Here is an 11,173-nt window from a genome sequence, read left to right as displayed (position 1 = left end):
GCTCCTTCTCCTCCTTTTTCCCATGGCAGCAGCCCAGCCTCGCTGGCACGGCTGGGAATCCTTCTGTCCTGCTCCGTGTCCTGTGCTGATCCCAGGTGAGACCTGTCACACCGTGAAACTCCTCACATGCACCTCATCCCTTCTCTCCGCGCACACAGGGCCTCTCCTCAATCGCCCTTGTGAAATCCCAGAGCAGGAAAGAGTGGAGAGAGATGTGTGACTGAGTTACACTGTGGCTGCTGGGTCAGGTCCACAGCTGGAAGGAGCTGGAGGCGCTCGTAAATCCTTGGATTTTTGAGGACAGCAGCCCTCTGTTTGATTTCACTCAAACCTCATGGCTGGGAAGCGCTACCTGGGTAGGAGGAAGGCTCAGGAACGGATCTGTACACGTGTGAGCATCATCCCTGTGCTGTGCCTTGGTTTCACGCTCCGGTGGTGCTCGGGGACATTGGCTGCTCTGTCTCAGGGCCAAGCTGCCTCCTAAAACCCCTTTTCCCGAGCCTCATCTTTCCCCTCTGCAAAAGGAACACCGCCGCTGTTCACAGAGGGGGGAAAAAAACCCCAACCCTCCTGTATCAGCCAGGAGACAAAATCCACTTAGCATGGCATCGAAAAAAGGAAAAGTGCCCCTAGAGGGAGATCAGTCAGCAAGGGCTTGTCCCTGTGCTCCGGCTCCGATTAGATCCTCCAGCGGGGAATAAACAACTTTCACCTTGCCGTGACCCCGGGGATGCTCCAGCCCGCCTGGGCAGCGCTGCCAGCTCCCACGGGGGGCTGCGGGAGCCTGGAGCCCCCCTGGCACGGGACAAGCGCGGATCCCGGCGTGCGGGGACCTGCGGCCCCAGCAGACACCTCAGCCCCGAGCAGCCGCTGCCTCCGGCTGGAATGGAGCCCCTGGAAGGAGGCGGAATTTAACTGCGCCTCACCTAGGGATAAATAAAGCAACTTTGAGCCTCGGGGGTGAAGCAGATATTGGATATATGGCATCCTGCGCTTCATGGCTGAGATGCGCGGATTCAGTCCGCCCGTATTTTACCTCCGTGCTCCTTGCCAGGCATCCTCCCCCAGGCCGAGGGGAAGGATCCATCTGAGCCTCCAGTTAAAGCCCAGCCCTCCTTAAAGGCACCATTGTAGGCAAAGGGGGGAAAAAAAAGAAAAAAAAAAAAAAAAGAAGAAGAGAAAAAAGATAATTCTGTCAGCACAGACGTCTCCTACGCTGAGGGGTTTGCAAAGAAGTAAAACCTGAGCCTCTATTAGCCCGTTTGCAAAGTTATGGACTGCAAATAAACAGAGCAGAGCAGTTCCCCCACCTAGGAGATAGCACAAGTCATGGACAGCACTGACAAGGCCGAGTCTTGCTGTAGCTGCCTTATCTTTCTAATCCTCTGGATTATTAATAGTAGTAGGGCTGTGATAGAGTCCAGAGGCCACCCCGTGACAGACACCGCCGTGTGAAGCACCCCACAGACACAGGGAGAGGCTGGCCCTGCCTCTGCAGAGCAGGAGGATGGGACAAGGCAGGCACAGAAGGCGAGGTGAAGCGCCTGAGACCACAGGACACATCAGCAGCAGAGGAGAAAACACATCTGCTCCCTCCCAAACTCCTTGTCCCACCAAGCTCAGAGCAGGATTCTTGCTGCTGTTGCTTCCCATTTTCCCCTGCACGGTCCTTTGGAAACACAGAAGGATTGGAAGCCACCTCCCCTGTCTCGATCACACCAAAACCGCTCCAAGTCAGAGAAAGGATCAGAACCGTGTGGGGTGGAGCCATAAAGTGGCCAGCTTAGCGCCTGATCTGACAGAAATCCACGTTCTTTGCCATATTTTTATGGGGTTAATCCACCATCAGCCCAACTGAACCTGCTCACCCCAGAGCCAGACCCTGCTGGGTGTGCTGCCAGGGAACCTGAGCAGCTGCGGAGACGGGGTGAGGAGGGGCAGGGATCAGCCCAGCCCTCCCCACTGGCACTGCAGCCGAGCTGGGACATCAAACCAGGCACAAAGCTGAGGAGAACAAACAACAAACCGAGCCCCACTCAGCTGCTCAGGGTGCAGGATGGGAGTCACTGCTCCGCCCTGGAGCTTGGTGATTTCCTCCCTCCAAAACACCTGGAGCTTGTGGGGATTGCAGAGTGGCACAGACAGGGGTGGGGCTGAGGAACAGCAGCACCACGCAGCATCTGCTGGGACTTCTGGCATCTGCTGGGCTTCTGGGAGCAGAACTGGGGAGCCCCCAGCCCATGCCATGGCCCAGCCCGTCCCTGAGGCTGATCCCACTGAAAGGCCACAGCACTGCACGGCTGAACTTGAAGACAAGAAGGAAATGGGTTAGGAGGAGCAGATGCCCTCTAGGATAGGATTTCCAGATCTTTAATTCCAGCTGGATGTCCAAAAGGAAAGCCTGGAGTTCAAGAGGAGCTCACAGCATTACTGAGCTCATTGTCTCTGCCTGTCTCCTGCCCACCTCGGTCCCACTCCCTGATTTAGGGGGAATTCTCTCGCTCCAAGCTCTGCCCAGACCTCTGGATCCACAGGAACCTGGGCAATAGAACAGCTCTTCCCATGGACAGATCTAACCTGCCCACAGGTGTGTCAGCACCTCCATGCTGCTCTGACACCACACGCTCTGGACTCGCTGCTCCCATCAAGGTGATGGCTGAAATTCCACTTTTCTCTCTTCCTGCGTCCTCCTTCCCAAAGCCAAGCCCCCGCTCCTAATCCGCTGTCCCCGAGAGCATTTCCCTTTGCCTCCTGCTCGTTTGCTTTGGCTCCTGCCTGGATGCCCACAAAGCCTTGACTTTCCTGCTGGCTCAGGGCTGCTTGAGCAGTTTCCTCCAGAGGCAAATGGGTGCATTCAACAGAGCAATAAAATCCCGGTGACTTTCTGGGCACGGGGCCTAACCCAACTCCCAGGGAAAAGGAGGAGGAGGAGGAGGAGGGTTATGCTCTTCAAGTGAGGGGGCAGAGGGAAAAGGCAGGAGGAGGCTCTGGGACAGTGACACTGCCATCCTGGTGGACCTCTTCTGAGGTCAGCACTGGGAAGGCAGCAAGTGGCAAAAGCCTTTTCCTCTGCGTGGATGCCCCCTTGTTCCCATTCGTGTTTTCTCAGCGCTACCTTGTGCTTCCTTAGCGAGCCGTAAATTCAGTCATATGGGTTTTCTCTGTCCTACGTCTTTTTTTTTTTTTTTTTTTTCTCTTGACATCCATTTAATGACTTTTCTCTTTAATATATGGCAGGCATTTTCCTTCTAAAATACCTGAGGTTTAGGACAGGTAGTAAATGGAGACCTCTCACAGAACCACTGGCCCAGAACCCAGTCTTACTGGCACTTAGAGAAGGAGACCCATTTTTCCCTCTCTGCTCTTCAATTAGCTGCAATGTTTGCCTTTAAAACATAAAATTAGGAGCCTTTTTTAGAGGCACAAAGCAATATTATACTGCAAAACACATTTTTATTCTCCCCTCCCTGCTACCAGTGCAGCACAGCAGATATATGAGACAGCTGGTTTCTAGGCACCGCTCTCTTCTGAAGATTTAGGGTCCGACTTGCAGTTCCTGTGAAAATAATGACCTCCCTTGCTCTTTGTAGGCCTGTGCTTGATCCTGCCCATATTAGCAGGACCTTTCAGGTCGAGTACTACAGGATTTAGTGCTGGAAAGCAGAGGTACCGAGCAGGAAAACCTCTCAGAGTCTGTCCAGTGAACGTACAGGTCAGGAGTTCCTGCTCGGTACTGCCAGGACTTATCTTCTTTTCTAAAGGAAAAGCTTCACACTGTCACTCTCACCCACCCGGATGTCTTTTCACTCAGGAATCACACAGCAGGGGTGGGGAGGACCCTGGGGGTGAGTGCCAGAGGGATTGAGATCCCAGGGATCCAGGCTGTGCAGAGCACAGGGCTAACACCGGCCCCTCGTGCCCACACCAAACCATGCGCAGCCTCAGCCCACCACTGCCCGACCACCACAAATCCCTGGATCGGGAGCCACATGCAAAGCACCAGCGTGCTGCACACAGCCCACAAATCGCAGGGTGGCCCCTCTCGGTTAAAAAGACCAGAGCACAACTCGATGCTCGTGCTGAACTCCAACACACAAAACCTTTCCTGCTCTGCTCCCCCCGTTTTTATCCCCGGCCCAAAGAGCTCTGAACCCGTCCCTGCTCCAGGTAGGCAGCTTCAGCTCAGACCCTACAGCTGATGCTGTTGGCTCTGGAGATGTGTGCTTTGATTGCTGGGACCCTGCACAGCCCAGCCACGGCCACCCAGGCTTTTGCAAATCTGCAGTCGTGCGCTGTTACGGAGGTGAAGCCAACCCAGCTGAGAGGAGCCGCTCCACCGGTCGTACTCATGATATCCAGCTGGTCCATGCCATTCCCCTCCTGGCATCGGCCCTGCTGTCACAAATTCATAAATAAACACGATCTAAGACAAAAAGCAGCTAACATTCATATTTTCTTCAAGTGGTTCAAATCAGCCACAGCACAGGAGAGCGAAAAATATCCTGGGATGGCAGCTATTGATCTCAAGAGGCAGTGAATTGTGCTCCATGTTGGATCAAAGGGGAGCACGGAGCAGAGAAGAGCCACTTTCTCCACCACACATCGACGATTTTCCAGATGTCTCTTGTGGGAAATAATGGCACTCAGCGCTGTTAACAAAAAGCAGCCAAATCACAGGAAAGGGAGGCTTGACTCTTTTATCTCACTGGTGTTACTCATCCATCTCTAGAGCGAGCTCATAGCAGAATGACTGATTCCGAAATTACAGGAAAAAGGAAAAAAAAACTCCACGAAACCACTAAGACAGATCAGCAGCTGTACCTGCTCCAGTAATTCTGTCTGTGCCCTCGGTCCCCATCCGCCTGCCTTGTCTGCTGGGCACTGGACAGAGAGCAGCATGGACAGGTCACAGAGCTGAGCTGCTGGAGCAGGACCCCATGAGAAAACAGGACATTGCCTTGACACCCGCCAGCTTCAAGTAACCCAAACAATCCCTCTTTCCCTTCCTAAAAGAATTTCCCAGGATACAAAAAGAAGCTGATTTTCCTTGGTTTTTCTTTATTTTTACTACATTCCAAGTGGTGTTGCCTCTTTAGCCTGAAGCTGAAAGAGGGGACGCCTCTGACAGACAAAACTAAAAGAGAGACCAAACTAAAAGAGAGGAAAACCTGGGGGTGTTGGAACCTTTAAAGCTCCCAGCCAAGCTCCCCCTGATCCTGGGCTCCTCCACCACTTGCTGTCTTCTACCAGCACCTGGATGTTTGTTCCCAGGTAGCAGGAGGCGTTTTGTGGTGTGGATGCTCCAGGAACACTCCTGGAAGCCGGGAGCTGGGGCTGGATTTGGCAGCTGGGAGCGCTGGGCTGTGGCTGAGGTGGCTCCCCTCAGCCCTTCTCCCCACCTAACATAAAGCAGGTGTGGTGCCCTGCTCCTCCCAAACCTTTTGAACTCCACCGAGCCCTTCAAGACCCTGACTTGTCGGGATACAGAGGAACTTTTCCTTGATCCTGCAGCTCTTCTCTGGGAGGAAATGATAAAGGCAGCACAAGTCGCATGCAGACAGCGAGAGGAAAAGGGCTGCATTTTCGGGGTGATCAGCCGGAGCTGTCCTCCTCGTCTTCACCCAGATTTGTGAGGGTTCAGCACTTCCCCGTTTCTATTTAGGTGCCTCAAACTGGCTGGAGAGGCATAAATTCAGGTTTGCCCCTCCAAAGCCTTAGTGAGGGGCTTGACGTTCAAGAGCTCGTTGGAAAAACACGGGATTTGTGTGTGTGCAAACACTGCTCATTGACGTGTCTGAGGAGCTCCAAGCTCTCCACTCCCTCTGAGTTGTTTCAAAACTATGCGTTCTGCCCAAAACCATTCACCCAAACCAAAACAAAACAAGCGGGCTGTTTTCCGTCAAAGTCTCAAAAACCCCGCTGCAAGACCCGTCTTAAGAATCCCTCCATTAATGAAAATGTGAAATCCGAAGGAAAGAGAAAAATCTTCAGGAAAACCGAGGAGAAGTTAAAAACAACTCCTTCAGGAAAGAGAATTTTAATTAAAAATAATATCCCGGTGGAGAATTTATGTTTCTAGCTAAAGATTTAAATTGCAGAAGCAGCAAAGTAGATTTTTTTTTTTTCTTTTTTTAACGCCATCAGCATCCGAGAGTGGAAAACACCAGATTTCAAATTCATGTATTCTATATTTGAACATCTTGTTTCTATTTAATAGAATAAGCCTTTTTTTTTCTTTTTTTTTTCTTTTTTTTTCCCCCTCCTCCGGATTTTTCTCCTTTTTTTGCCATTCCCTCCCCCCCCCTTCCTTTATTATTTTTTTTTAACCCAACATATAATTCATCCTAATATATTACAAATGGCACACTGAAAGAGCATGCCCGGAAAATATTAATAATTGAATTCAAATGAGTTTCCCCTAAAAGTCTAAAATGGAGGGGAGAAATTCTTAAACGCATTTGTGAGGGGGGAAAATGGGGAGGGGAAAAAAAAAAAATAATAACCGAGACAGAGAGATTTTTCCAGGCGCTCTGAGAAACGAATCGGTCTGTGTGGAGTCTCCCCGAGCATGACAGAAAAGGGATTAAAGCAGGTGACACTTTGAACTTAGCTTAGATAAGTGACCCTCAAAATCAACAGTCCAAAAGTTTAGTACACAGATTCCCTGGACACGTCTAGTCGGGTCTTCGTCAAAACCTTCCCGACTTCAGTAAGTCAAATTAAAATAAAGGAGACAGGTTGCTCGGGTTATCTCCCGCTATTGTTTTAGCCACTTATTAGCGCTAATGGACAATTAGTGGCCGGCGCAGATATTTTCTGCAATGCGAGGCAAACGGGGATAATTCTTTGTTTGCTTCTGTGTGCGGGAAAAGCTCATCTGCGGTCAAATGTATAAAAATAGCAGCCAGCAAAGAAGTGTGAAAGACACCCGTTAAACGGCCCGATTTCCAATTTCCAGAGAGGAATATAGTTGAAAACAGATCCAGCTACGGAGTTTTCAGGGATCCTCCCGACGCACTTGGAGCACGAGGAAGTCTGCACTTTATAAACAACCAAATATACGCTCAGGATAAAAGGCGAGGCTTTTTGAACTCCTAGCTGGCGTGTTAGGAAGACCTTTAATGACATTAGCAGTTCTTCAAACCCAGAAAGGCCCGCATTATTTCTGATCCTATATGGTCACCACATGTAGCTTTATAAAGAGGGGGAGAGAGAGAGAGAGAGGGGAAAAAAAAAAAAAAAAATCCTCTCTTCATGCCAATAAATAACTCGCCAGAAGAGAAAATATTTACCGCTGCTTTTCAAAATTCTTTACGCGTGCAGTAAAATCCTCCTCGGAGAAAATGAGCCCGTAAAGGAACCCGAGGCGTTTCCTCCCAGCGCCGCCGGGGCCGCCCCGCGCCCCTCCGCGCCCCGCTCCGCAGCCCTCTCGTCCCCCCCTCGTTAACACCTCGGCCTTGGGGCGCTTCCCAACGCCGGGGAGGGATCCGGGATGCGCCCAGAGCAGCAGGCACGGCGGATGGGATAGAAACAGAGGATCGGGAGGAGAAGAAGAAGGGAGATACCTGGCGCTGAGCTGCGCGCTTTGCCCGCGGCGCGCAGGCTGGGCCGGCTCCCGCTCCGCGGAGGCGCTGCTGCCCAGCGAGCACGAGATATTAATGAAGTTCTAATTGAGGGATAACAGACCCGGCGGCACCTTCCGCGCTCGGGAGGGCTCGCCCGCTTTCGAAAATGCGGCAAAAATTAAGCCGGGTTTAAAGCGAGAGGAGCGTTCCTCCCTCGCCAAGCCGAGGGTTCGGGAGGGAAAAAAAAAAAAAAAAAAAAATTTGCTGTTCCCCGGCTCCGAGCAGAGGGACGAAATATCCGAGCGCCCCCCTCGCTGCGGGGCCGCGGCTCTGCGCCTTTCAGGGAGATCAATGGTTTGTTTCTGTTTGGGGGGAACGCTTTCAAACAAACACACAATAAATCACCTCCGGCTCCCGGCCCGGCCGCTCTCGGCCCGCGGAACCGCTCCGCTCCTTCCCCATCCTGAATTTCAGCAGCCTCGTGCAGCGTCTGACACCGGGGTTCGAAGCTTTCCCCGGAGCTCTCGCCGCTCTTTTTTCCCTTCTTGCTCCAAAACCGCGTTTTCTGGTCACGCTGCCGGTTTCTTTCTACATTTCCCCCCTCCTAAATGGGGTAGAGTTTTCTTTTTTTTTTTTTTTTTTTTTTTTTTTTTTTTTTTCTTTTTTTTCTGTGTGTGTTCATGTAGTTTAGGGGTTTTAATTATTATTATAAAGAACAACAACAACCGCACAACTTCGAAGGATCCCAGCTTAAACTCAGCCGTATTTTAGCTCCAGATCTCATCTTTCCCAAGCGGGAAATTCACTCGTTGCCGCCGCACGGGCAGCTCGAGAAATTGGTTTCTGAGAGGGAAAAAAAAAAACCCCAAAAACCAACAAACAAACCCCTGATCCGGCAGAAAACTTTATCCTGGCACCCGGGCTGTTTTCCATCTAATAATTCACCAGGTCGTCTTAGTACAAACGAAGGGGAAAAAAAAATGTAAATATACATAAGGAATTAAACAAAAAATGTGGATAACCTGTGGCATTTTTGACAGTGCAAATGAACGCAGAAGGCAGGAGAAGGCAGCGGTGCCGCAGAGGGCCCTGTTATCCCTACGAGCCCACAAACAATTGCGATTTCCCCCTTTCCCCCCATATCCAGCCCTAAAAACGCTGCTCCAGGGAGGATTTTGGGGAGGACGGCGGCTCCGGAGAGGAGAGACAGAGGCCGGCTCGGTGGGTAGCAGCAGCCAGCGCACACCTCCCCGAAGAACTTCTCCATTTTCTAGTTATTAGTTGCCCGTTTTATTTTAATTCCCCCTGAACCCCAGCCCTCTCGTTTTGAGCCGCTCTCCCCAAGGCTGGCTGGACACAGGTTCGCTTTTTTTTGCCTCTGTGCTCATGGCTCCAATAAAATACTTACATTCCTATAAAATATTAATAATTATTAATATTATGATCCTTTCCTCGACAGAGGCACGGTACAGTCCCTGAGTCCATCCAGCCGAGGCAAGAGCGCCCTGCTCCATCCCCGGCAGCTTCCCGCAGCGGAATCCACTTTTCCTAAGGAATTTACAAACTCGAGATATCCCGTGCCAGGCTTTTTTAGCTTAATATCGCACAAGCCTAAAGAAGGGGATGAACAAAAACTCTGCACTTCGAACGCTCTGAGCGTTAAAACTCCCTAAAGCTCTTAAAGCAGGAGCCCTAATTATCCGAATAGCAAATATTCCATTTATCCTCATTGTCTTCTTTCTACCTTTAGTTTTGTTTGGTGGTTGTTCCCGTTCGCTTCTCGCCTGGGCGAAAGGCACACAGCCCGGGCTGAAGTGACCGAGCCGAGGGCTGGGAAACCTTCACGGACAGAGTGCCCTGTTCCTTCCCAAATCCCAGCTCAGCCCAGCAAATTCTCCAGCTCCTCTCCAGGAACAGGAAAAAGGGAGAGAAGCTCTTTGCCAAACTATCCGCAAGCGCCCTTCAAAATAAATGAGTTGCCTACTAAAACTTAATGTTATACAAGATGTCTATTTGTCTATATTAGATTTTAAGCAGCTGTTCGCATGCTCAGATCCACTCCCCCTCCCGCGAATTTCGCCGGAGAGGGGCAAAGCAAAGAGATAAAACACAGCGTTGTTTATTTTCCCGGCTGCTCGGGGCTGCGCTGGAGCGGAGCCTCCGCGCTCAGCCTGCGCGGAGCGGAGCGGAGCGGCCGCCTCTGCCACAACCAGCGCTCTGCCCAGAGCAGCTTTTAAATCGGCTCTTTGTTCATTGAGGGGAAAAGAAAAAAAAAAAAAAAATGAAAAAAAAAAAAAGAAAAACCAACCGAGAGCAGGGGGAAAACCAGACAAAAGAGGAGCGCGGGGGTCCGCGGCCCCCCGGCCCGGCCGCCTCTGTCTGGCCTTATCGAAAGCAGCGCTAAGAGGAGATAATCTGGGCCGTGAGAGTGGGGTGGTTTGGGGTTGGGTTGGTTTTTTCTCCCCTCCCGCACCGCCGGGGAACCCCCCGCCCCACAGCCGGGCTCCCGTCACTGCTGTCCTCGGCTCAGCCGGGCGGTAAGAACGGGAAAAAGCCGAAATTTCAGTGATGAGAAGCGAGTTTTACTGTTAGAAACGGCGCGGTCCGCCGGCGAGCAGCGGGCCGTGGAAAGAGACTCCCTCCTCCAAAACCCATCCCCGAAATCTCGGCCCGTTCCTCATCGCAGCGCTCCTTCCTCCGTCTGTCTTTTTCCTCTTTCCCTTTGCATGTCTGTGGGATAAATCCTCTGGGAATCCCGGCTCCCAGAGCCCGGAATGTCTCTCCCAGGATCAGCACGAGCTGGACACACTGTGTCCATCCCCACACACATTTCCTGCCGTGTCCGGCTGCTCCACCGCGATGTACTCGGCTCTTTCTCCAGCCCTCATTAATCTCGCTTGCCAATTTAAACCCTTTCCCTTCTGCTGCACGGTTTATTATTAATTATTATTATTATTTTAAATTATTTTTTGAGGAGAGAGGTATTTTCCGTGCTGCTCTCAGACAGCGCCCGATCTCGCCCTTCCCATCCCCTCCAGTTTTTCGCTTGGCAGGATTGGACCCCTAAATTTCTTCCCTCGCATTGTTGGATAATTAGAGAGCCGAGGTCTGCAGGGAGTGGTAATGGGGGATTTTTTTATTAAACCAACTGACATATCAAGGGGGGGGTTGGGGAGGGGAAGATAAACTTGCCGACACACAAGCCCTTCTTCGGGGTTTTAAATATGCTTGCTCTGAGCCAAAGTCCGTTGCTTTTTACTCGGGGAAAAAAAAAAAAAAAAAAAAAAAAAAAGAAAGGGAAAAAAAAAAAAAAAAATGGAAAAAAAAAAAAAAAACAAAAAAACCCCCAAACAACTACAAGCGGGAGGTTAATAGCTTAAATGAGAGACTCGGGCAAGGAATGCGGGATCGACTCCCTCCCCCCATTAATAGCCTTAAACGACTTTACATTTTTATACCCCGGGCCGAGTACTCAAGAACTCTGAGCGTGTTTGTAAGACTAGAAAGATCTATTGAGAGACTTTCTCTTTTTTTTTTTTTTCTTTTTTTTTTTTCTTTTTTTTTAATAGCGCATTAATGTTTCCCAAGACTTCATATTAACTCGAGAA

This window comes from Hirundo rustica, chromosome 17 (assembly GCF_015227805.2).
Source record: "Hirundo rustica isolate bHirRus1 chromosome 17, bHirRus1.pri.v3, whole genome shotgun sequence".
In the NCBI taxonomy this organism is placed as follows: Eukaryota; Metazoa; Chordata; class Aves; order Passeriformes; family Hirundinidae; genus Hirundo; species Hirundo rustica.
Note: the sequence above shows the minus strand (reverse complement) of the source record.